This window comes from Ranitomeya imitator, chromosome 4 (genome assembly GCF_032444005.1).
Source record: "Ranitomeya imitator isolate aRanImi1 chromosome 4, aRanImi1.pri, whole genome shotgun sequence".
In the NCBI taxonomy this organism is placed as follows: Eukaryota; Metazoa; Chordata; class Amphibia; order Anura; family Dendrobatidae; genus Ranitomeya; species Ranitomeya imitator.
The window spans coordinates 261,026,711-261,050,503 of NC_091285.1; the positions used below are offsets into that span (position 1 = coordinate 261,026,711).

A 23,793-nucleotide genomic window follows, 5' to 3' on the forward strand; every position below is an offset into this window, starting at 1 on the left:
CTCACAGTACGTCGATACCCAATATGTGGGGGTAAACCACTGTTTGGGCGCACCGCAGAGCTTGGAAGAGAAAGAGTGCCGTTTTACTTTTTCAATGTAGAATTGGCTGGAATTAAGATCGGACGCCATGTCGCGTTTGGAGAGCCCCTGATGTGCCTAAACAGTAGAAATCCCCCACAAGTGACCCCATTTTGGAAACTAGACCCCCCATTGAACTTATCTAGATGTGTGGTGAGAACTTTGAATGCCCAAGTGCTTCACAGAAGTTTAGAATGCAGAGTCGTGAAAATAAAAAAAAAATTTTTTTTCCACAAAAAAGATTTTTTAGCCCCCAAGTTTTTATTTTCAAAAGGGTAACAAGAAAAATTGGACCCCAAAAGTTGTTGTCCAATTTGTCCTGAGTATGCTGGTACCCCATATGTGGGGGTAAACCACTGTTTAGGCGCACGGCAGAGCTCGGAAGGAAGGAGCGCCGTTTTGGAATGCAGACTTTGATAGAATGGTCTGCGAGCATTATGTTGCGTTTGCAGAGCCCCTGATGTACCTAACCAGTAGAAACCCTCCACAAGTGACCCCATTTTGGAAACTAGACCCCCCAAGGAACTTATCTAGATGTGTGGTGAGAACTTTGAATGCCCAAGTGCTTCACAGAAGTTTAGAATGCAGAGTCGTGAAAATAAAAAATATTTTTTTTTCCACAAAAAAGATATTGTAGCCCCCAAGTTTTTATTTTCACAAGGGTAACAGGAGAAATTGGACTGCAATAGTTGTTGTCCAATTTATCCCGAGTACGCTGATGCGCCATATGTGGGGGTAAACCACTGTTTGGGCGCACGGCAGAGCTCAGAAGGGAGGGAGCACCATTTGACTTTTTGAGCGCAAAATTGGCTGTCGTGTTTGGAGACCCCCTGATGTACCTAAACAGTGGAAACCCCCCAATTCTAGCTCCAACCCAACTCCAACACACCCCTAACCCTAATCCCAACCTGATCCATAATCCTAATCACTAACCCTAACCATAATCACAACCCTTACCCCAAAACAACACTAATGTCAACCCTAACCATAACCCTAATCAAAACCCTAAATCCAACACACCCCTAATCCTAATCTAAACCCTAACCTCAAACCTAACCCTAATCCAAATACACCCCTAATCACAACCCTAACCTAACCCTAATCCCAAACCTAACCGTAATCCCAAGCGTAACCCTAATGCCAACCCTAACCCTAATACCAACCCTAATCCAAACCCTAACCGTAATCCCAACTCTAACCCTAACTTTAGCCCCAACCCTAGCCCTAACTTTAGCCCCAACCCTAACCCTAGCCCTAAGGCTACTTTCACACTTGCGTCGTTTGGCATCCGTCGCAATCCGTAGTTTTGGACAAGAAACGGATCCTGCAAATGTGCCCGCAGGATGCGTTTTTTGCCCATAGACTTGTATTGCCGACGGATCGTGACGGATGGCCACACGTCGCGTCCGTCATGCACTGGATCAGTTGTGTTTTGGTGGACCGTCGGCACAAAAAAGTCCAATGAAACGTTTTTTTGTACGTCGTATCCGCTATTTCTGATCGCGCATGCGTGGCCGTAACTCCGCCCCCTCCTCCCCAGGACATAGATTGGGCAGCGGCTGCGTTGAAAAACTACATCCGCTGCCCACGTTGTGCACAATTTTCACAACGTGCGTCAGTATGTCGGGCCGACGCATTGCGACGGCCCAGTACCGACGTAAGTGTGAAAGAAGCCTAACCCTAAATTTAGCCCCAACCCTAACCCTAAATTTAGCCCTAGCCCTAACCCTAGCCCTAACCCTAACCCTACCCCTACCCCTAGCCCTAACCCTATCCCTATCCCTAACCCTAACCCTAGCCTTAACCCTAGCCCTAACCCTAGCCCTAACCCTACCCCTAACCCTACCACGACCCCTAGCCCTAACCCTACACTGGCTGCCCATTCTTTACAGGATACAATTCAAACTACTTGTTCTCAGCCACATAGCTTTCCACAGTGCGGCACCACCATATATCTCCTACCTCATTTCGGTCTATCGGCCTAACTGACCGCTGCGCTCTGCAAATGACTTTCGACTAACCTCTGCACTAATCCGTACCTCCCACTCCCGGCTCCAAGACTTCTCCCATGCTGCACCAATCCTCTGGAATGCTCTACCCCAAGATATTAGGACCATCCACAATTTGCATAGTTTTAGGCGCTCGCTCAAAACACATTTGTTCAGAGCGGCATACCACGTTCACTAATCAGTCATTTTATGTTTGTGTGTGTAGCCCATTCACTATCTCCATCTATCCCCCACCCCCTGAAGATGGCTGGACCATCATTGTAAATACATCATTGTAAATACACACCTGTACTTTGCATCTCCCCCATCTCATTGTAGATTGTAAGCTCTCACGAGCAGGGTCGTCTTATTGTGCTTTAATTATGGTATTATTGTTAACATTGTTACTTATGACTGTTATGTTTGAAACTGTTAAACTGTAAAGCTCTGTGGAATATGTTGGCGCTATATAAATAAAGATTATTATTATTATTATCTACTGCATAATATCCATGGCTGCATTTTTAATGCACCTGTTGCAGAACAGCTCAAGACTTCAGTGTAAGGTAGTGGAGGTGTTGCCCACAAACCCCTTGATGCGTATTGTGATATACAGTTGGTAAGGAAAGTATTCTGACCCCTTCAAATTTTTCACTCTTTGTTTCATTGCAGCCATTTGGTAAATTTAAAAAAGTAAAATTTTTTCTCATTAACCCCTTAATCCCATATAACGTACTATCCCGTCGAGGTGACCTGGGACTTCATTCCCAGTAATGGGATAGTACGTCATATGCAATTGGCCGCGCCCCCCCCCATGGGGGGAGTGCGGCCGATCGCAGCCGGGTGTCAGCTGACTATCGCAAAATGGCCACGGGGCTACTTCCGGGTCCTGCAGGGAGGTGGCTTACAAGCGCCTGCGTATAGCAGGCGCTGGTAAGCCTGCAACTCTGCTTGTCAGATCGCTGATCAGACACAGTGCTGTGCAAAGTGTCAGATAAGCGATCTGACCCTATAGTGTGATGTCTTCCCCTGGGACAACGTTATAAAGTTAAAAAAAAATATTTCAATGTGTAGAAAAAAAAATTCCTAAATAAAAAAAATATATTGTTCCCATAAATACATTTCTTTATCTAAATAATAAAAAAATTAAAAGTACACATATTTAGTATAGCCGCGTCCTTAACGACCCTACCTATAAAACTGTTCCACTAGTTAACCCCTTCAGTGAACGCTGTAAAAAAAAAACACGAGGCAAAAAACAACGCTTTATTATCATACCGCCGAACAAAAAGTGAAATAACACGCGATCAAAAAGACGGATATAAATAACCATGGTACCGCTGAAAATGTCATCTTGTCCCGCAAAAAAACGAGCTACCATTTAGCATCATCAGCGAAAAAATAAAAAAGTTACAGTCCTCAGAATAAAGCGATGCAAAAATGAATATTTTTTCTATAAAATAGTTTTTATCGTATAAAAGCGACAAAACATAAAAAAAGATATAAATGAGGTGTCGCTGTAATCGTTCTGACCCGAAGAATAAAACTACTTTATCAATTTTACCAAACATGGAACGGTATAAACGCCCCCCCTCAAAGAAATTCATGAACAGCTGGTTTCTGGTCATTCTGCCTCACAAAAATCGGAATAAAGCGCAATTAAAAAATGTCATGCGCCCATGACAATGATACTAATAAAAACGACAACTCGTCCTGCAAAAAACAAGACCTCACATGACTCTGTGGACCAAAATATGGAAAAATTATAGCTCTCAAAATGTGGAGAATTAAAAACTATTTTTTGCAATAAACAGCGTCTTTTAGTGTGTGACAGCTGCCAATCATAAAAATGCGCAGTTATGGTTGGGGCTAAAGTTAGGGTTAGGGTTGGCGCTAATGATAAGGTTAGGGCTGGGGCTAAAGTTAGGGTTAGAGCTACAGTTAGGGTTGGGGCTAAAGTTTGGATTACATTTACGGCTGGGATTAGGGTCAGGGTTGGGATTATGGTTGGTATTAGGGTTAGGTGTGTGTCAGGGTTTAGGGTGTGGTTAGGGTTGGGGCTAAAGTTTCGGACAGACGTCATCACAGGATGGACCCCAGGGAACAGGCCGGACATCGGACACAGGCAAAACAGGGACAGCACAGGTCAAGGAACATCGATATAGCAACTCAGGACATCAGTTGGTCAGATTCAGGACACAGGCAGAGCCGTCACTGGGAAACAAGGCTGGAGACTCCCCAGGAACATGGAGGAGGTGCCCATCCAGGAACACAAGTGGGACCAACTCAGAAACCCAGGCTGGACCACCAGGACCACGGATTGAATACGGGCTGAACATCTAGGATGAAGACAGAACATCTGGACTCTGGACAACAGACACTGCCCCAGACAGAGAATGGCAGGACATCGGGGATACCGACAGAACATCAGGGAAGACTCCAGGCACCAGACGACGGTGATCAGGCTCCAGTCACCAGGAAGAGGTAGTCAGGTTCCAGGCACCAGGCAGCGGTCGTCAGACTCCAGGCAGCAGTCGTCAAGCTCCAGGCACCAGGCAGCAGTCATCAGGCTACAGGCACCAGTCATCAGGATCCAGGCACCAGGCAGAGGTAGTCAGGCTCTGGAGAACGGACACGACCTAGAAAGAAACTCAAGCGGAATGGTGCAAACACCGCAGCATCAGACCAGAGCTGGACGGAGCTAGAACCGCATAGTAGGCCAAGCACAGCGTAGTAGATGCTCTGCAGGAACACCGAACTCCATTTTCAGAAGACGGACACAGGTTTATTTTCAAGACACGGGTTATAGGAAACTTACAGTCACTGTGTACATGATTCAAGACACAGAAGGACTTCAGGAACATCACACAGTAGGAATTCCCATTCAAGGGCAAGGATTTTGGTACCAACACATAGACAGGATGGGACAAAGACATCAGTTCTCCCAGAACTGGTAGCAGGCAGAACAGGAGCTGAAGATATGGCAGACCAGGAGCAACATGCTGGACCAAACACACATGGCTAAGTTCTGCAACCTAATGAGAAGCTCTGGCAATGCCCAATAGGGAAAATCAACTTTAAATAGGAGCTGCCTCTCAGCAATAGGCTGGGGAAAGCAATTCAAGTACACACACTGCCCCTAATAAAAGTGGGGAAGGTGTGGCCAGGCGCACACTAAGCACAGACAGAAACCAGTACAGCATAGCCAGCACAGGAACTGAGGCCTAAGGCACCTGGTAGCAGCTGCAAGCCTGGACATACATGGAAAGTCATGCACCAGCTGCAGAGGATCTCGCAACCCATGTATAGTTTCCACACCTGCAGCCAGGGACCGCACATGCAGATGGTCGTGCAGCGGAGCAAAGACTCTTACAACACATGTACGGCTATGCTGCAGTGCATGGAATTGAGCAGAATCCATACATGTAATGGGCAACAGTATCCCAGCTAGTTAAAGGGAAAGGAGCAAACAGAAAGAGCACAGACATGCAGAATAGCGCAGGGGAAACAAGGTACAAACACACCGGCATTACAATGTGACTTAAATATGCTTGTCTGAGCAAAGGGTCTGAATACTTATCACCATGTGATATTTCAGTTTTTCTTTTTTAATAAATATGCAAAAATGTCTACATTTCTGTTTTTTTTTCAGTCAAGATGGGTTGCAGAGTGTACAGTAAAGTAATGAGGAAAAAATGAGCATTTTTGAATTTACCAAATGGCTGCAATGAAAGAAAGAGTGAAAAATGTAAAGGGGTATGAATACTCTCCTTTTTCACTGTATATTGTTAATATGTATTATGTCTCTCAGGTTATTCTTTATCTCTTTCCCCCCCCTGCACATCCCCATTCATGGTATCTTCCTTACATGCAATTTTTTGTGGAGTGTCCCGCTAGGGCCTAGGGATACTCGGTACCGGGTCCGGTCATTGTTAAAGGGGTGGTTACGGTAGCAGAGACCTGGTTCGTGGCCCTAGGCATCCAAGTAAAAGGAAAGGACTTTAAAGGGGTTGTTAGAAATAAGAATGTTCGTGTCGCCACCTGTGGTATTCGGTCAGGGATGACCAACGCTGCTTAAAGGGGTCCACTGTGGTGATGTTATGGCAGCTGGGATGGTATGGATTCCCACAGGTGAAGCTGGGTCCCAGGGCTCCCGGAGTAGTAGATAAAGATGGTGGAGTAAGAAACAGAGGACACAAGGTTGCAGTCTCTTTACCTCTTTACTATTGTAAGGCAGTCACAGTCCAGGGTGCCGGATCACAGGTATTGGAATGGTCCGGCCGGATTGGAAGCGACTCAGGAATCCCCCTAACTAGGTGGGGTTGGAAGCCTTCCCTTCTGTGCTGTGTTGTAGTTCCTTGCTGCCTTAGGCCTCACACAAGGTCCTCACGTTCTCTTTGTCCCCCTTGTTGGTAGGACATTACCCGCATGGCAGGTAACTCGAGCCTTTTCACAGCGATCTCTCAGATGACTACGGACTCTATCTGCTACTTTGCGTTTGGGTGTTAATGGTGGACAGGCGACCTGCAATCTCCTGTCCACCAGTTTCTGCCGTGGGACATAGAGTTACCCTCACAACCTTGGTCTTCCGGCTACCGGAATTCTGTGCTTCAGCGTGGAGGAAGCAGCTTCCCTCCAGATCTTTACTTCTGCAGTGCGTCTCTTCAACTTTCAGTCTCCTACAGACTGCTCTGTTCTCTCTCCTTCCAGGAGCTGCAGAACCACGGGTCTGCACGGCCCCAGCTTTCCTTGCTCAGACTCTCCCTGTCTGCTTCCTCTCTCCTCACTCTCCTCTCACCTTCTGACTAACTTGTCCCCCAGGCCAGAATATATATATCCAAGAATGGAAAAAAAAGCAGCAACACTCCGTTTATCGTGTCCTTAGTCCTTGATTTACGAATACTTTCTATGGACAAGGTGTATAAGGGCAGGACAAATGCGAGCATGCAGGCAAAAGAACAGGACTACGGCCATTTCGCGTATAACACGCTTCCACGGGTATGTGACTTGATTCATACGTCATTCGCAAAGATTAACCTGGTGGAAAGCATGCCAAGACGCATGAAAGCTTCGATTAAAAATCATGGTTATTCCACAAAATATTGATTGCTGTACTCTTCCTGAGTTAAAACATTAGTATTATTGTTTCTAAATGATTATGAACTTGTTTTTTTTTTTTTTTGCATTATTTGACGTCTGCAAACAATGCATTTTTTTGTTATTTTGACCATTTCACATTTTCAGAAAATAAATACAAAATGTATTGCTTGGAACTTCGGAGACATGTCAGTAGTTTATAGAATAAAAGAACAATTTACATTTTGCTCAAAAATATACATATGAAAAGAAAAATCAGACAAACTGAAAATGTTGCAGTGGTCTCTTAATTTTTGCCAGAGCTGTATATTTCCATGTACAATGTGCATCATTAGAACCATTTTATCTTTCTCCTCACCGTTTTTTCACCATGTTTTTTATGTTGGTGATTTATAATTTTCTTTTATTTATTAGTTTGTTAGGTATGAGACAATTTTTTGTACCTTAACCTTTACCACCAATTGCATTTTCATGGTACTTGCACAGCTATAAACCTTTGGTTCCTTCTATCTCCTATTTACCTGCTTGTGCCCATATATGCTGGTGGTCTGTTGCTTGGCATCACCGATGGCATCTCTCCCTGGCTCTGGGTTGGTTTCGTGAATGCGGGTCCTCTCAAGTGATCACATGTGGGTGGTTCCATGTGACACGGGTGCCTCCCATCCGATAGCGTCCTCAGTGATGCTGACATCCAGGGCACGTGAGTTTAACACGCGCCAACAATGAGCAGCGTTATACTCTTTCATTGTGGTACAACTGTCCAGATTGGCTCATAGTGACTATTTAAGGTTATTGCACCATCACAATGCCACTCCCACAGAAGAATACACTTTGGCCAAAATGCGCGCTGGTTGGTGGCACCGCCACTCCCAGGTAATACTATGCTACTTACAAGATTCATTCGCTCAGTCAACAGTCACAACATTACATACAGCTGTGTTTTCTCTTGTGTTGGTGCTTCCTTTTCCCTTTATATTCTATATCTACCTCTTACCATCATTTTACAGGGATTTAATTGGCCGCACTTTAATCTTTGAGCTTTTTACATGTTATATTCTGTACAATTGTCTTGATATTACTCCTCTGAGTTGCGGTTCCACTTTCTGGCCTCTCTCTGTCGGTCTTAATAAAGCTTTACCTTTTCTAAGTCTATCCATTGGCTCCTGGGTGCTTATATTCTCTTCAATATTATAAGCTGATTATTGATTCAGAAAAAAAGTTTATTCTAAAAAATATTATGAGAAAATGAAATATATTTAAGTGCTTTATAAATACCGTAGCTTTTCTCTAGTAATTAAATATCCAAGATTGTTTTTTATGACCAACCAAATCACGCTGTCACTGTATAAAATAATTTTAACCTTAGTTTTCTAAAAAGGCTTGAGTCCAAGTAATATTTAATAAAGTATGTACGGTATGTAATCACATACATTATTTGCATATAATACAATACAATACAATCGCATACAATATTATCCATGTGTGTTATCACCTTCTCTGTGCCGACATGAGATTCATAATATCTTTTACAGGATTATACACTGTAGGGATTTCACTCACTCAGGTGCGACGGCTGACACTCAGGAGGCACGTTCCTTTAAAAGTTCACAAAGGTTTATTGCATCATAAACCATTTGGTAAAAATGACAGAAAACAAATAGCCTCTGGCTCAGGCAAGAAAACAAGTGTCCAGTCCTTCAGGCTCAGTCCTGGAGCCTTAACACACTCAGGAGGGTTCCACCTCCATACATATTTGCTGTGTAAAGCATTAGCCAGTCTTATATAGAGCTAACCACACCCAGAACCCATCACATGATTAGCCATGTGGTCTGACATCACCACAGGTCCTGAAACACATATATATACAAGGTTATGTGCAAGAAAGAAATACTCCGGGCTACATTACAGCAACAAGGCACTTATGTGGCACATACCTCCCGTCGACTACAGACCCTTTAGCCATGCTACATACCTCCCCCCTCTGCCTAAAGCCGTGGGGCTTGGCACTTTCCCCCACTAAACCAGGGATTCTTGATAGGGCATCCGCATTACCGTGCAGCTTTCCGGCCCTATGTTCCACATGGAAACTGAAGTCCTGCAGAGCTAAGAACCAACGGGTGACTCTAGCATTTCTACCCTTCGTTTCCCTCATCCACCTAAGTGGGGCATGGTCGGATATCAGTCTAAATTTACGTCCCAGCAGATAGTACCGTAATGTGTCCACTGCCCATTTTATGGCCAAGCACTCCTTCTCAACGACTGAGTAGGTCTTTTCAGACGAGGACAGCTTCCTACTCAGATAGAGAACAGGATGCTCCTCCCCATGTAGTTCTTGGGAAAGGACTGCTCCCACCCCAACATCTGAGGCATCTGTCTGAATAATAAACTCTTTCTTGAAGTTTGGGGCCATCAGAACGGGTTGCTTACATAAAGCCTCTTTCATTTCTTGGAAGGCTGACTCTGTTTCTTCGGACCACTTAACTATTACTGATTTTGTCCCTTTTAGCAGGTCAGTCAGAGGCGCAGCCATCGTGGTGAAGTTTGGGATGAACCTCCTGTAATATCCCATGATTCCCAGGAAGGCTTTAACTTGCTTCTTGGAAACTGGTTTTGGCCATGTTTGAATTGCCTCCACTTTACTGATTTGGGGTTTTATTTCTCCATGACCCACTATGTATCCAAGGTACTTAGCTTCTTCTTTACCCAAGGCACACTTCTTCGGGTTTATTGTAAATCCGGCCTCTCTTATAGCCTCAAACACTGCTTGGACTTTCTCCAGATGACTCTCCCAGTCCGGGCTAAAGATGACGATATCATCTAGGTACGCAGCAGCGTATGCCTTGTGGGGTGCAAGGATTCTATCCATAGCCCTTTGGAAGGTGGCCGGAGCTCCCTGTAGGCCAAATGGCATCCGGACATACTGGAAGCATCCATCTGGTGTAGAAAACGCCGTCTTCTCCTTGGCTTCCTGTGCCATGGGGATCTGCCAATACCCCTTTGTCAAATCCAAGGTGGCTATGTACCTGGCGGGCCCAAGCCTTTCGATGAGCTCATCAACGCGGGGCATGGGATATGCGTCGAACTTGGAGACCTCATTCAACTTCCTATAGTCGTTGCAAAATCTCCACTCCCCATCAGGTTTTGGGACCAGGACAATTGGGCTCGACCAACCGCTCTTGGATTCCTCAATGACTCCAAGCTTCAACATACGCTCCACTTCCTTGGAGACTACTTCTTGACGGGCCTCAGGAATTCTATAGGGCTTCACGTTCACGCGCACATGTGGCTCTGTCAGGACCTCATGCTCTATGACCTTCGTGTACCCAGGCAACTCAGAAAACAGGTCCCTGTTTTTCTGGAGTAACTCCCGGCATTGCTGTTTCTGGGTCTTCGATAGCGTCTCTGCTATAGTAACCGCTCCAACCTCACCTTCTGGGTTGCTTAACAACGATGGAGTTACTGTCGGCTCTCTATCTTGCCACGGCTTGATGAGGTTGACATGGTATACTTGGAATGGTTTCCGTCTTCCTGGTTGGTGAATTTTATAATTTACTTCACCAAGTTTCTCGACAACCTCATACAGCCCTTGCCATTTGGCCAAGAACTTGCTTTCCACCGTCGGAACTAACACAAGAACTCGGTCTCCCGGATTGAACTGCCTCACTCTTGCAGACCGGTTGTAGACTCTGGCCTGAGCTTCTTGTGCCTGGAGGAGGTGTTCTTTCACGATAGGCATCACCTTTGCAATCCTCTGCTGCATCAGGGCCACATGCTCAATGACGCTTCTGTGAGACGTGACTTCGGCTTCCCAGGTTTCCTTGGCTATATCCAGGAGTCCTCGCAGATGTCGGCCATATAGAAGCTGAAACGGTGAGAACCCTGTGGAGGCCTGTGGAACTTCACGAATGGAAAACATCAGATAGGGTAAGAGACAATCCCAGTCTCTACTGTCTTTCTCTATAGCTTTTCTCAGCATGCTCTTCAGTGTCTTGTTAAACCTCTCAAAAAGGCCATCTGACTGGGGATGGTAGACCGAGGTCCTCAACTGGGAGATTTTCATGGCTTTGCATAATTCCCTCATCACCTTGCTCATGAAAGGTGTCCCCTGGTCAGTCAGGATCTCCTTCGGCAGACCTGTCCGGGAAAAGACATGGACCAACTCGCGAGCTATACTCTTTGAAGAAGAATTTCTCAAGGGAATTGCCTCAGGATAGCGTGTGGCATAGTCCAGGATGACTAATATATACTGATGGCCCCGGGCTGATTTAACTAAGGGACCGACCAAGTCCATGGCAATTCTCTCGAATGGCACCTCAATAATGGGCAGTGGCACAAGGGGGTTCCGGAAATGAGGAGTGGGAGCAGTTAGCTGACATGTAGGGCAGGACCTGCAATAGTTCACTATTTCCCGGTGACACCCAGGCCAATAGAACCTCTGCACAACCCGTTCCTGTGTTTTTCCCCCCCTAGGGGTCCACTCAAGATGTGTGAATGGGCCATATCCAACACCTTCCATCTATATGGACCCGGCACTACCAACTGCTCTACCAACTCCTCCCTTATTTTTGTGACCCGGTACAACAACTCCCCACTCATTAGAAAATGGGGAAATCTTGTGTCCGCCCCCGGCTCCTGTACCACCCCATCAATAACTGTGACATTATTAAAGGCTTCCCTCAGAGTGGGGTCCCTATGTTGGGCAGTCCCAAAATTTTCACCGGTCACCTCTAACTCCAGAATGTCAGATGCAGGGGACATTTCCTCCTCATCCCCAACCAGAACACAAAAAGGATATCTGTCTGACTCTGGGTGTGGCGACACCCTTCCAGGGTTCATTGGTTCCCTACTCTTGCTAGGGAGCTCAGAACCTTTTCCCCACAAATCCCAAAACAAACAGAAATCCCGGCCAATAATTATAGGGTGCAACAAGTCCTGCACGACGCCGACTATGTGGGACTCAGTGCCACATGCCGTTTCAATGTCCACCTTGGCCATAGGGTAGTCCTTTGCATCACCATGTATGCACCGCACTCCGACCTTCTTTCCCGGGAGCAGCTGGAGAGGAAAAGTGGCCCTCACCAGGGTCACTAGGCTCCCCGAGTCTAACAGTGCCGTTACTGCACGACCGTTCACCTTTACGGGACACGCCTGAGGTCCCTCGTTGGGCGGAGAATTCACACCGCAGGCTGGATATGCATAGTATGAACAACGGCGTCCCATGCTGCAGTCCATCTGCTCAGTGGTCTGGGAACAATGGGCAGCTATATGTCCTGGCCTGTGGCACCTCCAACAAATAACATCACCCGTAGGGACCTTGGACGCCACCTCCCCCGCCCTTTGTGACCTTGGACGCCCCACCCCTTTTTGGGACTCAGCTCCCTTCTGGGACCCCCAGTACAGCATGGGCTGCCTCCCGAAGGAGCCTTCCAACCCTTGGTATCTCTCAACCAGTCCGATCAATTCGTCGGCATTCTGGGGATCACCTTGGGCAACCCAAGTCTGTATGGACCTCGGGAGGGAATGCACAAACCGATTCATCATCACCGTTCCACCATCTGTGCAGGTGTACATGACTCTGGCTGCAGCCATTTCTGGACCAGGTGCAACAGATCAAACATTTGAGAGCGTGGCGGTTTGTCCCGGTGATAGGCCCAGCAGTGAACTCGCTGTGCCCTGACAGTCAGTGTCACCCCCAAACGTGCGAGAATCTCGACTTTCAATTTGTGATACTCTTTGGCATCCTGCAAAGTCAAATCATAGTACGCCTTCTGGGGTTCTTCCGTCAGGTATGGCGCCAGTACCTCTGCCCTCTGCTCTGGCGGGAGTTTTTCCCTCTCAGCGACCCTCTCAAACACCATCAGGAAGGCCTCAACATCATCCCCGGGGGTCATTTTCTGCAATGCGCGTCTTACCGTCTTCCGGACGTGGGTGTCATCAGCCAGACCTGGAGTTGGGGCGCTCGTCTTGCCCTGGATGGCGGTTGCCAGAAGCTGCATCTGCTGCCGTTGCTCCTGCTGGCTGTTGCATCTGCTGCATCAACAGCCTGTTGGTCTCTTGCTGCCTTTGCTCCTGCTGTGACTGCATCTGGACCAAGTGTTTCAGCAGGTCCTTCATTTTCCCCGGCAATGCTTGCTGGCTTGCAACAGACTTGACCCAAGACATTCAATAATAGATTTACTACTCGGCTGGGAACGCTACCCGCACGTCTACCACCAATTGTAGGGATTTCACTCACTCAGGTGCGACGGCTGACACTCAGGAGGCACGTTCCTTTAAAAGTTCACAAAGGTTTATTGCATCATAAACCATTTGGGAAAAATAACAGAAAACAAATAGCCTCTGGCCCAGGCAAGAAAACAAGTGTCTTGTCCTTCAGGCTCAGTCCTGGAGCCTTAACACACTCAGGAGGGTTCCATCTCCATACATATCTGCTGTGTAAAGCATTAGCCAGTCTTATATAGAGCTAACCACACCCAGAACCCATCACATGATTAGCCATGTGGTCTGACATCACCACAGGTCCTGAAACACATATATATATATACAAGGTTATGTGCAAGAAAGAAATACTCCGGGCTACATTACAGCAGCAAGGCACTTATGTGGCACATACCTCCCGTTGACTACAGACCCTTTAGCCATGCTACAACACACTTAGTCCTGGTGGCATTCCCATCTTCAGTATGTTATGTTGATGAAGCTAGGTACTTAGATGTTGATGTGTGTTTTTAACAATTAAAGATGACTTAAGAACATTTTTAGAATTTACAGATGTAATATGACGAATAGTACTAGACACAGATGCCAGGTGAGCCCAAAGACAACATCTGCTCCACTGAATCAGTGACCATTTCCTGAGGAATTGCCTTTGAACGCTGACATGTAGGATATCATTTTTATGATGCATATGTAACTTTACTTCCTGGAGAAGATTGTGATTTCCTTTCAAACCTGATATAAGTAACAGAATATTATACACCCTCCAATGATAATACTTGTGCTTTTTATGTGGTAAAACAGACCTAGGACAGAAACCAAGTTAAATGTCATTATTATTCATGTTTATCAGACGCTGGCTAAACACTTGACATTTTAGATGGTTGAAAAAACTAATTTACCATGACAGACCTGGTGAAAAATTGATCTGCCATTTTTATTTTTTTCCATTGTCTCGTACTGTATACTGAATGACAGATCTACATCTCATTAATAGAATTCTAGAACAGGCCATATTTCACAGCACAAATTTAGTAGAGATTTATTAGTGTGGGGCCACACCGTGATTTTGGCAGTGGCACATGGTGCTTGGTCAAAGTTCTTGGTATGCTGAGCCTACATTGTAGCATGGTACAAGCGAATGATATCACATTGCAATCTAGAAGGAACTTTGACTATGACAAGCAAGTAGCAAAAAATCAGAACCAGTTGGATTTTGCTTGTGCAATATCTTGTTCATCATAATGTGATCCACTTGCGCTTTGCTTGTAATGTAGCAGCAGCAGCATACCGTTGTGACCAAAAGTTTTGAGATTGACACAAATATTGATTTTCACAAAATTGCTGCTTTAGTGCTTTTAAATATTGTAGACAGATGTTTTCATGGTTATTGAAGTACAATTACATGTTTCATAAGTTTTTTTACTTGTATTGGCAAATACATCAAGTTCATGCAAACACTCAATATTTAGTATTGCCTTATTTTACAAGTCTGCAATTCCCTATGGCATCTGGATATCAGCTTTTGAGCCAAATCCTGACTGATAGCATTAGCCACCCATTCTTGCTTATTCAGTGCTTAGAGTTTATAACCAGTTTTGAATATTTGTTTGTACACCCGGTATTTGAGGACTGACCACAGGTTTTCAGTGGGATTGAGATCTAAGTTGTTTCTTGGCCATGGACCTAAAATGTTAAGGTTTTGTTCACTGATGCACTTAGTTATCACTTTCGCCATGTAACATGATGCTCGATCTTGCTGGAAAACGCATTGTTCATAGCTAAATTGTTGGTGGATCGTTGGAAGAAGCTGCTCTTGGAGGACGTGTAGATGCTATTCTTTATTCATGACAGTGTTCTTGGCCAAAATTGTGAGTGAGCCCAGTCTCGTGGATGAAAAGAAGCTCAACACTTATATGGTGTCAGAATGCTCTACTGTACAAGGATTGGACTGCAGATGATTGGGGTAATGTTATTTCCTCTTATAAAGTCACCAATCTACACACTGATCATTACCCATGAAGCACAATCCTTATTTTAACTTCTAACATTGATACCCAAAATCACTACAAACCAATCATAGCTATCTGAAATCCTAATTTATGGTGAGCTTTACAATAAAATAAAGTTGGATTTTTTTCTGCTCTATTTTTTTAAAAATCCATTATTGACAAGATTAAAAATTTGAACTCACTTTCAGAGGGGACACGTTATAATTCAGTTTTTTAATTACCCAAGAACATTTCTAATTTAGGTCTTTCTTAACACCCCCATTTGATGATGGTTGTTAGGGAATAGGTTCATTCATAAAACTGGGTCCTTATTACAGCTTTCACAGATGTATACACTCATTGTATTATAAAGATGCTTAAACAAGTATTAATCCAAATCCTTTTCTGCGTTCAGCTTTAATAACAAACAGAAGTGTAATTTCTTAGAATTAAACAATATGCCTTGTCAATGTTATGCAAGTAATGTAGCGAATATTTTTTGAGCACTTAAACAAGAAAGAAACACATGCTGTGCATATCCTGGCATGATTAATGGTTTAAATAGACACAGGTTGCTATTAAAGCTTTATACATCTGCAAAATTCACAGATACATTGTGCAAATAGAAATGAACTAAACACTAGAAACCTGAACAGCAGGCCAAAAATATATGGGATGAAAAGGTTAGTAAGATCACGCACTATTCAATACATTATATACACTCTATATGCATATTATCTAAAAGTGTTGTATTAACATGAGATTTGGAAATGGTGTAATACATTTTAGAACTAAAAAAATAAGAAACATTAATTATGTTTAATTTTTACATTCTCAGAACAGTATATCATATAAATGCATTATGTGCCTGATCACAAGGTTGCTTAAATGCATAGAAGGAGTCCAGGGCATAGCTAAAGGCACATGCCATAAGTAAAAAATTGTAGGTGAAGATGCTGTTACAGAATACAGAAAAATCTTTAAATGAGAAGGTGTGTCCAAACTTTTGGTCTGTACTGTATATTTATTGGTGCCTCCACATGTTGTCTCTTGTGTGTCTAATGTCAGAACCATGGACAGATTTTTGTTTACAAGAATTAAATGGTGAAGGTTCTATTGGGCAGGTATATGGATAGTTGTTTTTAATGATTCCATAATTTTTTCCTCAGAATTGAGTGATTCCATAATTTTTCCCCTATACTTGTTTAAAAAAAGTAACCATTACTGACTACCACATTTTTTGTTCTTGACTTCTTTTAGTGTTTCTTAAAGCCAAAAAGTGGCCATTTGAAATGACTTTAATTTTGTGCCATGTCTGTGATCTGCTTTTTTTCTACAAAATTAAACAACTGAATGAACATCCTCCAAGGTTGGTGATTCCATAATTTTTGCCAGGGGTTGTATTTTCAATGGTGGAAAAGGGGGTGTTTTGAACTTTTATTTTTTTTAATTATCTCATATTTTTTTAAACTTTTTTTTACTGTTATTGTCAGCTCCCTTAGGGGACTTGAAGATGTGATAATCTAATTGTTAGGGTTTGGCGGAACACAACAAATATATATTTATAGAGAAATAGGTGCATTCACAACCCGGGGTCCACCATGCAGAAGTAAAACCCGCTGCTAGTAAGTGATGGTACTATATGGCGGTGAAAGTGAACTCTGTTACTTCACAGAGTCACTTAAGACAAGAGAACGCTGTTCCCTGTCAGCCTCACAGAGGAACACAGCTACCAAATAGAGCAGTCAGTGGTCATGCAGTCAGAATAGCACACACAAAACTCCTCACCGGAGATGCCGGTATTCTAGGGGCTTATTTCAGCCGAACCCTGAAACCACATACACAAGACCACACTGGTGCTGAACACATAACTTAGTTGATACTAGTAGGGTAATAACACGGCACTCCGTATATAGTGAGGTGCACGAATAGGGTACCAATCCCAATATAAAGTAAAGAAATCCGGCACTCTCAATTCATATGCAAAAAAAGTAAGACAGAGTTTTATTGATCCACTGTGACAAATAATATGTTGACGTTTTGGCCAATACCTAGGCCTTCATCAGAACTCTAGTAAATAAACATAAAAAAATGCATATCAGTGTAAAACACATAACATGAACATAAAGAAACCATAACAGTGGAAAAACATTAGCTTTAGAAACAAAAGATGGGTTTATAATATCAAGCTACCCATGCAAACGATCTGCGTGATAAATGTTCATAAGATTATTAAAGGATCCCACAAGGCCTGAGGGTTGCCTTACGTCCTACTATTTTTAAGGAGAACGACGACTGTTGTAAAAAATTTGAGCAAATTCTCAATAAATGCTCATACGATTTAATGACTCTTACCCTTGATACACTACAGAAGTCTATTACATCCGTACGAGAAAAAGTCCAATCTACGGAAACAAAATTATCCACTTCTATGACTAGTGACGACTTCCAGTCATTTAAAACCAAATTAACTAGTACTCTTTTACAGCATCGCCAGGAGTCTGAACAAAAGAAGAGACAGAAATTTCTACGGGACGCAGAAGATTATAGGAATAATCGAGTTTATCGATGGAAAGACTCTTTCTTCACAGGTTCATACCGACCCAGAAGAATACCCTCTGATTCTACTTACTCAAGTTCCGACAACAAGAGATTTTCCAACAGGAGAGGTCCTTTTTTAGACAAGAAAAAAAGACAATCACCAAGAAGAAGACAAGGAGGGGCGGACAATGGGCAAGGCAAGGAACGTCCTCCACAACTGTCCAGACGAGTTCTCAGGTAGGGATAGATCCTTAATTATCAACATTTCTTCTAAGGCTCTAAGCCCACCACAGATGTCTCTTCTACAGAAAGGACTCTCCTTCTGTCCATCTTACAAATTGGACACATTTCAGTTGGATATGAACTTGCAGAAGTTTTATAGATCGCTCAGACTTAAGGTCTTTTTTAATAAGACTGATGATATAAATACATCTATATCTTCGCCTTTGATTTCTTCACCTGTTAATTTACAACGATTGGGTATTAAAACTAAGAGCAACTTTATGCCTCCAAAAAATGACCATCCCGTAGAGACTTTTATCGAATTAATTGATAGAGAGGAGGTTGATTTGTTCAAACAGGATGTATCTAGAGGCAAATTACATTGCCCTGTAAATATGACTAGTCTTGAACAACAGGCTCTAGATTCCTTTATTAAAGATAAAGAACTGGTGGTGAAGCCCGCCGATAAAGGTGGAGCAATAGTGGTCATGGATCAAAGGGATTATTTGGCTGAGATTCATCGGCAATTGGCCGATCGTACCATCTATGAACCCTTGTCCCATAATCCTACTTCATCCATTGCCACTAAAATTCACAATACTATTGAACCTTATCTATTAAATAAAACCATAGATAAGAAAGTTTACGATTTTTTGGTAAACCAGTTTCCTATTACACCTGTTTTTTATGTTCTTCCTAAAGTACATAAGCGATTGGATAAACCACCAGGACGCCCTATCGTCGCCTCTACCGACTCTGTTCTGTCCCCATTATCTATTCTATTAAAAAAGATATTGACACCTATGGTTAGACTCACCAAGTCGTTCATCTTAGACACAGGTGATTTCATTAAACTCATTAAGGATATTGGCCAAGTCCCATGTGACTCCATTTTAGTCACATGGGACGTAAATAGTCTATATACTTCTATTATACACGAGAAGGGACTCACAGCGATTCAGGAACTACTTAATGGTTCGTCACTAGATGACAACACAATTAGGTTCTGTATGGAACCCCTCAATCTGGTTCTTCGAGAAAAATTTTTTATGTTTGGTGATGACTTCTTTTTGCAAAAACAAGGTACTGCTATGGGGTCCAATGTGGCCCCGCCATATGCTAATTGCTTTATGGCTTTTTTTGAGAAACATTTTGTTTACACCAATAAGTTTTTCCAGGATTACGCCACAATATGGCGTTGGTACATCGATGATTTTTTTTGCATATGGCGGGGCCCATTTGACTCCCTACTCTCCTTTCACAAGTACCTTAATCAAATTTGGCCTGAACTACAGTTCACGATACATTATGACTTAGACACAGTCAGTTTTTTGGACACCAGAATTATCAAACATTCTGATGGAATTTTGGAGATTGATTTACATGTCAAGGAGACCGATCGGAATAGTCTCCTTTTGTTTTCTAGTTGTCACCCGAGAGCCGCAAGAGAATATCTCCATCTATCTCAGTTCAACAGAATAAGTAGGATTGTATCTAATCCAGTGGTGAGAGAAATTCGACTTGACGAAACACAGAAAAAATTCTCTGAGAGAGGCTATCCCAATAGATTACTTAACAAAATGCGTACACCATGTGAACATACTCCTACAACATCTTCTGTAGGCACTAGATTGCCCTTTATCCATTCTTTTCATCCTTTTATGTACCGGTTACACAAAAATATCAGAAAACATTGGAGTATACTGAGAACTAGTTACCCCAAGATTAAGGAGTTCCAAGTCCCATTTATGCCTTGCTTTAGGAGACCTACTAATTTACGTGATAGATTAGTACGGGCAGATGTTGGCTCCACCAAGAGGTTACTGTTACAGACCTTTTTGGACACCCCTAAAATTGGTACTTTCCCGTGCCTTTATTGCTCACAATGTGGGAATGTACAGAGAGGTGAGAAATTCTTTCATCCACATACATGTGAAGGTATCCAAATTAGAGGTTTTTATACCTGTGAGTCTTCTTTCGTTGTTTATGCTGTGAAGTGCCCCTGCGGTCTCGTATATGTTGGGGAAACAACCCATCATGTACAGGACCGCATCTCACAGCATAAATCCAGTATCCGTTGTGGTAAAACATACCTTCCCTTACCATATCACTTTGCCCAAAAAAAACACAACATTTCTCAGTTACGGTTTCAGGTATTGGAGCAGATTCCATGCCCTAGGAGAGGCGGCAATAGGGTTAAAAGCTCAGGCTCCGTGAGGCCTTTTGGATTAATAAATTAGATACTTTGGAACCCCGTGGTTTAAATAGGGATTATGAGATTTCCAGCTTTATTTAAGTTTTTTTGAGTTTTATTTCTCCTTTTTTCCTTCCAGACACGGATTAATTGAGACTAAGTGCCGTACCACAAGGACGGGTATAAATTTATTTCATATAGTAGTTATTATTTTTTTCATATTCCCCTTTTAAAAAAATTTTTTTTTCATGATTATCCTTTTTTTTCATGATTATTTTTATTTTTCCATTTTTATTCTTTAATTTTTATCTTTATTTTTATCTTAAATTTTTGTTCTATAAAGACTGCAATTTTTCCATAAGTCTTTATACATTCTTCTAATAATTTTCCTTTATCATTGTTCATTATTGATATTAATCCGTCATAGTTGATATTATCCTATCATATATCTCTAATCCTCCTTTTATTCTCTTCCCTAGGTAAGCCAGCGGCTCTTCACATTAGAGATATCCTTTGATCACCGATTTTTTCATCATTGCACAATTTACACTTTTTCTTTAGTTATTGTCCGTTTCTTGCACACTGATTAGTTTTGGGAATAATTTCCCTTTGCTAGCATATATCGCAGCCACTTATTCTGTCTTTTCCAGTGACTGTTTTCAATACTGTCGGCCGGCACCTTTACTCATAGTAGTTTGTATACGGAGGAGCTCTTTTGCTCCTGCACGGCAGCGTTACATCACTTCCGGTGACGTCACATGACCAGACACTTCCGGTTTCGCGGCAGCACGGCGCCAAATCCAGCAGGTATGAAGCCTTAGTTTCTATTTAAACCGACACTCGGACACTTCTTACATGCCATTATTCCTCCAGCACGTTGTGTGCCACTACCTCTTATGCACCTAGATGCGGCATCGTACGGTGAGTCGGATCTTACACCGGTTTCCTAACACTTCACAGCGCAGTGCTTCCTGCTTGTTATTAGATACTGTGGTCCTCCATATTAATTTGCTGTGCATATGTATATTTGTTTCTTTTCTAGTGATATCACTCATCCAGCGATCCATATTCTCTGAAGACAAATGTACTGTATGTGATTGTACACCATATGCCACGTTTCAAATTCTTCCTATTATTCATTCAGACATTGCCCTCTATGTTACTATTGATCTATAGTCCCCCTTTCTTGTATGGCTCTTTGTTTGCATGGCCCTATATCATCCTATGGCTATGGCCATAATTAGATCTGTGATTTCCATATATCTTTGTCCCAGGATCCGCCTTAATAGTCTTATGAACATTTATCACGCAGATCCTTTGCATGGGTAGCTTGATATTATAAACCCATCTTTTGTTTCTAAAGCTAATGTTTTTCCACTGTTATGGTTTCTTTATGTTCATGTTATGTGTTTTACACTGATATGCATTTTTTTATGTTTATTTACTAGAACTCTGATGAAGGCCTAGGTATTGGCTGAAACGTCAACATATTATTTGTCACAGTGGATCAATAAAACTCTGTCTTACTTTTTTTGCATATGAATTGAGAGTGCCGGATTTCTTTACTTTTTAGTTGATACTAGCACATGGCCGTGCGGCTATGCGAACCTTTTATAGCTGCAGCAACTTCAGGACCTTCCTAGAGGACCAATTGGAGCTGCTACAGAACCTGAGCAACTTCAGGACCTTCCTAGAGAACCAATGGGAGCTGCTGCAGTACCTGAGCATGTGACCCTCGACTTCCAATGAGAGGTCTTACCCTGGGCATCCTATTGAGGATTTTGTTGAAATTTCAATGAATCCATTCTTCCCTTTACCTGTGAAATGTTCTCCATGCCTGTGAGGATATGGCCGCTTACTAAAGACTAAAGGACAAATGGACGTACAGGGGAGTCCGCAGCTCTAAGAGATAGAGACTTTTTCCAGCATGGAGCACCGGTTGCATCGATATTGTTGTGTTTAATTATATATTTTCTTGCCGTGTTTTATTAGTGATTTTCTTGCTTGTCAGTTCATCCTCCGGAATCAATGTTTCCATTCAGTGACAGTAAGCAGAGGAAGATGAGCAGGCTGGATCTTATTTAAACCTAAGGCCAGACAGAAAACTTGTAAGGGTTAATGTAAAGCAATTACCATATCAATCCATTGTTCTTCCAGTCTAGGCCCATTGTGTAAAGGTACCGTCACACTAAGCGACGCTGCAGCGATACCGACAACGATGTCAATCGCTTCAGCGTCGCTGTTTGGTCGCTGGAGAGCTGTCACACAGACAGTTCTCCAGCGACCAACGATCCCGAAGTCCCCGGGTAACCAGGGTAAACATCAGGTTACTAAGCGCAGGGCCGCGCTTAGTAACCCAATGTTTACCCTGGTTACCGTTGTAAATGTAAAAAAACAAACACTACATACTTACATTCCCGGTGTCTGGTCATGTCCCTCGCCTTTAGCTTCCCGCACTGACTGAGCGCCGGCCGTAAAGTACAGCAGTGACGTCACCGCTGTGCTGTGCTTTACCGCTGTCCGGCGCTCACCAGTCAGTGCGGGAAGCTGACGGCGGGGGACGTGACCAGACACCGGGAATGTAAGTATGTAGTGGTTTCTTTTTTACATTTACAACGGTAACCAGGGTAAACATCGGGTTACTAAGCGCGGCCCTGCGCTTAGTAACCCGATATTTACCCTGGTTACCAGTGAAGACATCGCTGGATCGGCGTCACACACGCCGATCCAGCGATGTCAGCGGGAGATCCAGCGACAAAATAAAGTGCTGGACTTTCCCCAGCGACCAACGATCTCCCAGCAGGGGCCTGATCGTTGGTCGCTGTCACACACAACGATTTCATTAACGATATCGTTGCTACATCACAAAAAGCAACGATATCGTTAACGATATCGTTATGTGTGACGGTACCTTTAATGGAGATAGTAAAACCAGGAGTGCCATCACCACAGGGGGTCTCACCTCAGCCCCAAGTGATGGAATATGCTTTGTTCTGTGAGCTAAAGAAGAATGTTTAAGGGGGAGGGAGAAAAAGACACATGGGTTGAATCAGGCAGTTGTTGGAGGGACTTTGATAAGAGAGGATCCAAGCTGGGATGGATGGTCTATGGAGTTTTGGAGATTGATTGTTGGCTGGAGGAGTATCCATGAACTATGGTCATGATATCCATCGTCTGGGGGAACATAGGCTGTACACACTATACCAGCGGGAGATTGCTAAAGCTGTGGGCCAACCAAAAGTTGGGAGACAGTGGGTATTGCCTGGTACTGGGCCAGTGGAACTACCAATCTCAGATTGGGAACTTGTGGACTGAGGACATTGTATTTTGGCCATCTACATGAATTTGTTGTCCAACCATGGATGTCTGGAATAAAAATAGTTGCATCGTTAACCTGCCTAGGTGATTTTTATAACCCACAACATTAGATCTTCACAGTGCCATTGGCTGCAACACGATCACAAAG

The 23,793-nt window shown here is 43.3% G+C and overlaps 1 long non-coding RNA gene across 2 annotated transcripts in view; it reads left to right on the forward strand.

Moving 5' to 3' along the window:
* LOC138675914 (uncharacterized) overlaps window positions 1-22,625 on the forward strand; it is a 99,235-nt gene extending 76,610 nt beyond the window's left edge. The window contains exons 2-4 of one of the 2 annotated variants that reach the window (XR_011320730.1): window positions 17,859-18,148; window positions 20,467-20,507; window positions 20,807-22,625. This is a non-coding gene — a long non-coding RNA (uncharacterized lncRNA). The remainder of the gene's footprint in view (window positions 1-17,858; window positions 18,149-20,466; window positions 20,508-20,806) is intronic. The other variant, XR_011320731.1, reaches the window with a different exon arrangement.
* Window positions 22,626-23,793: the final 1,168 nt, after the last annotated feature.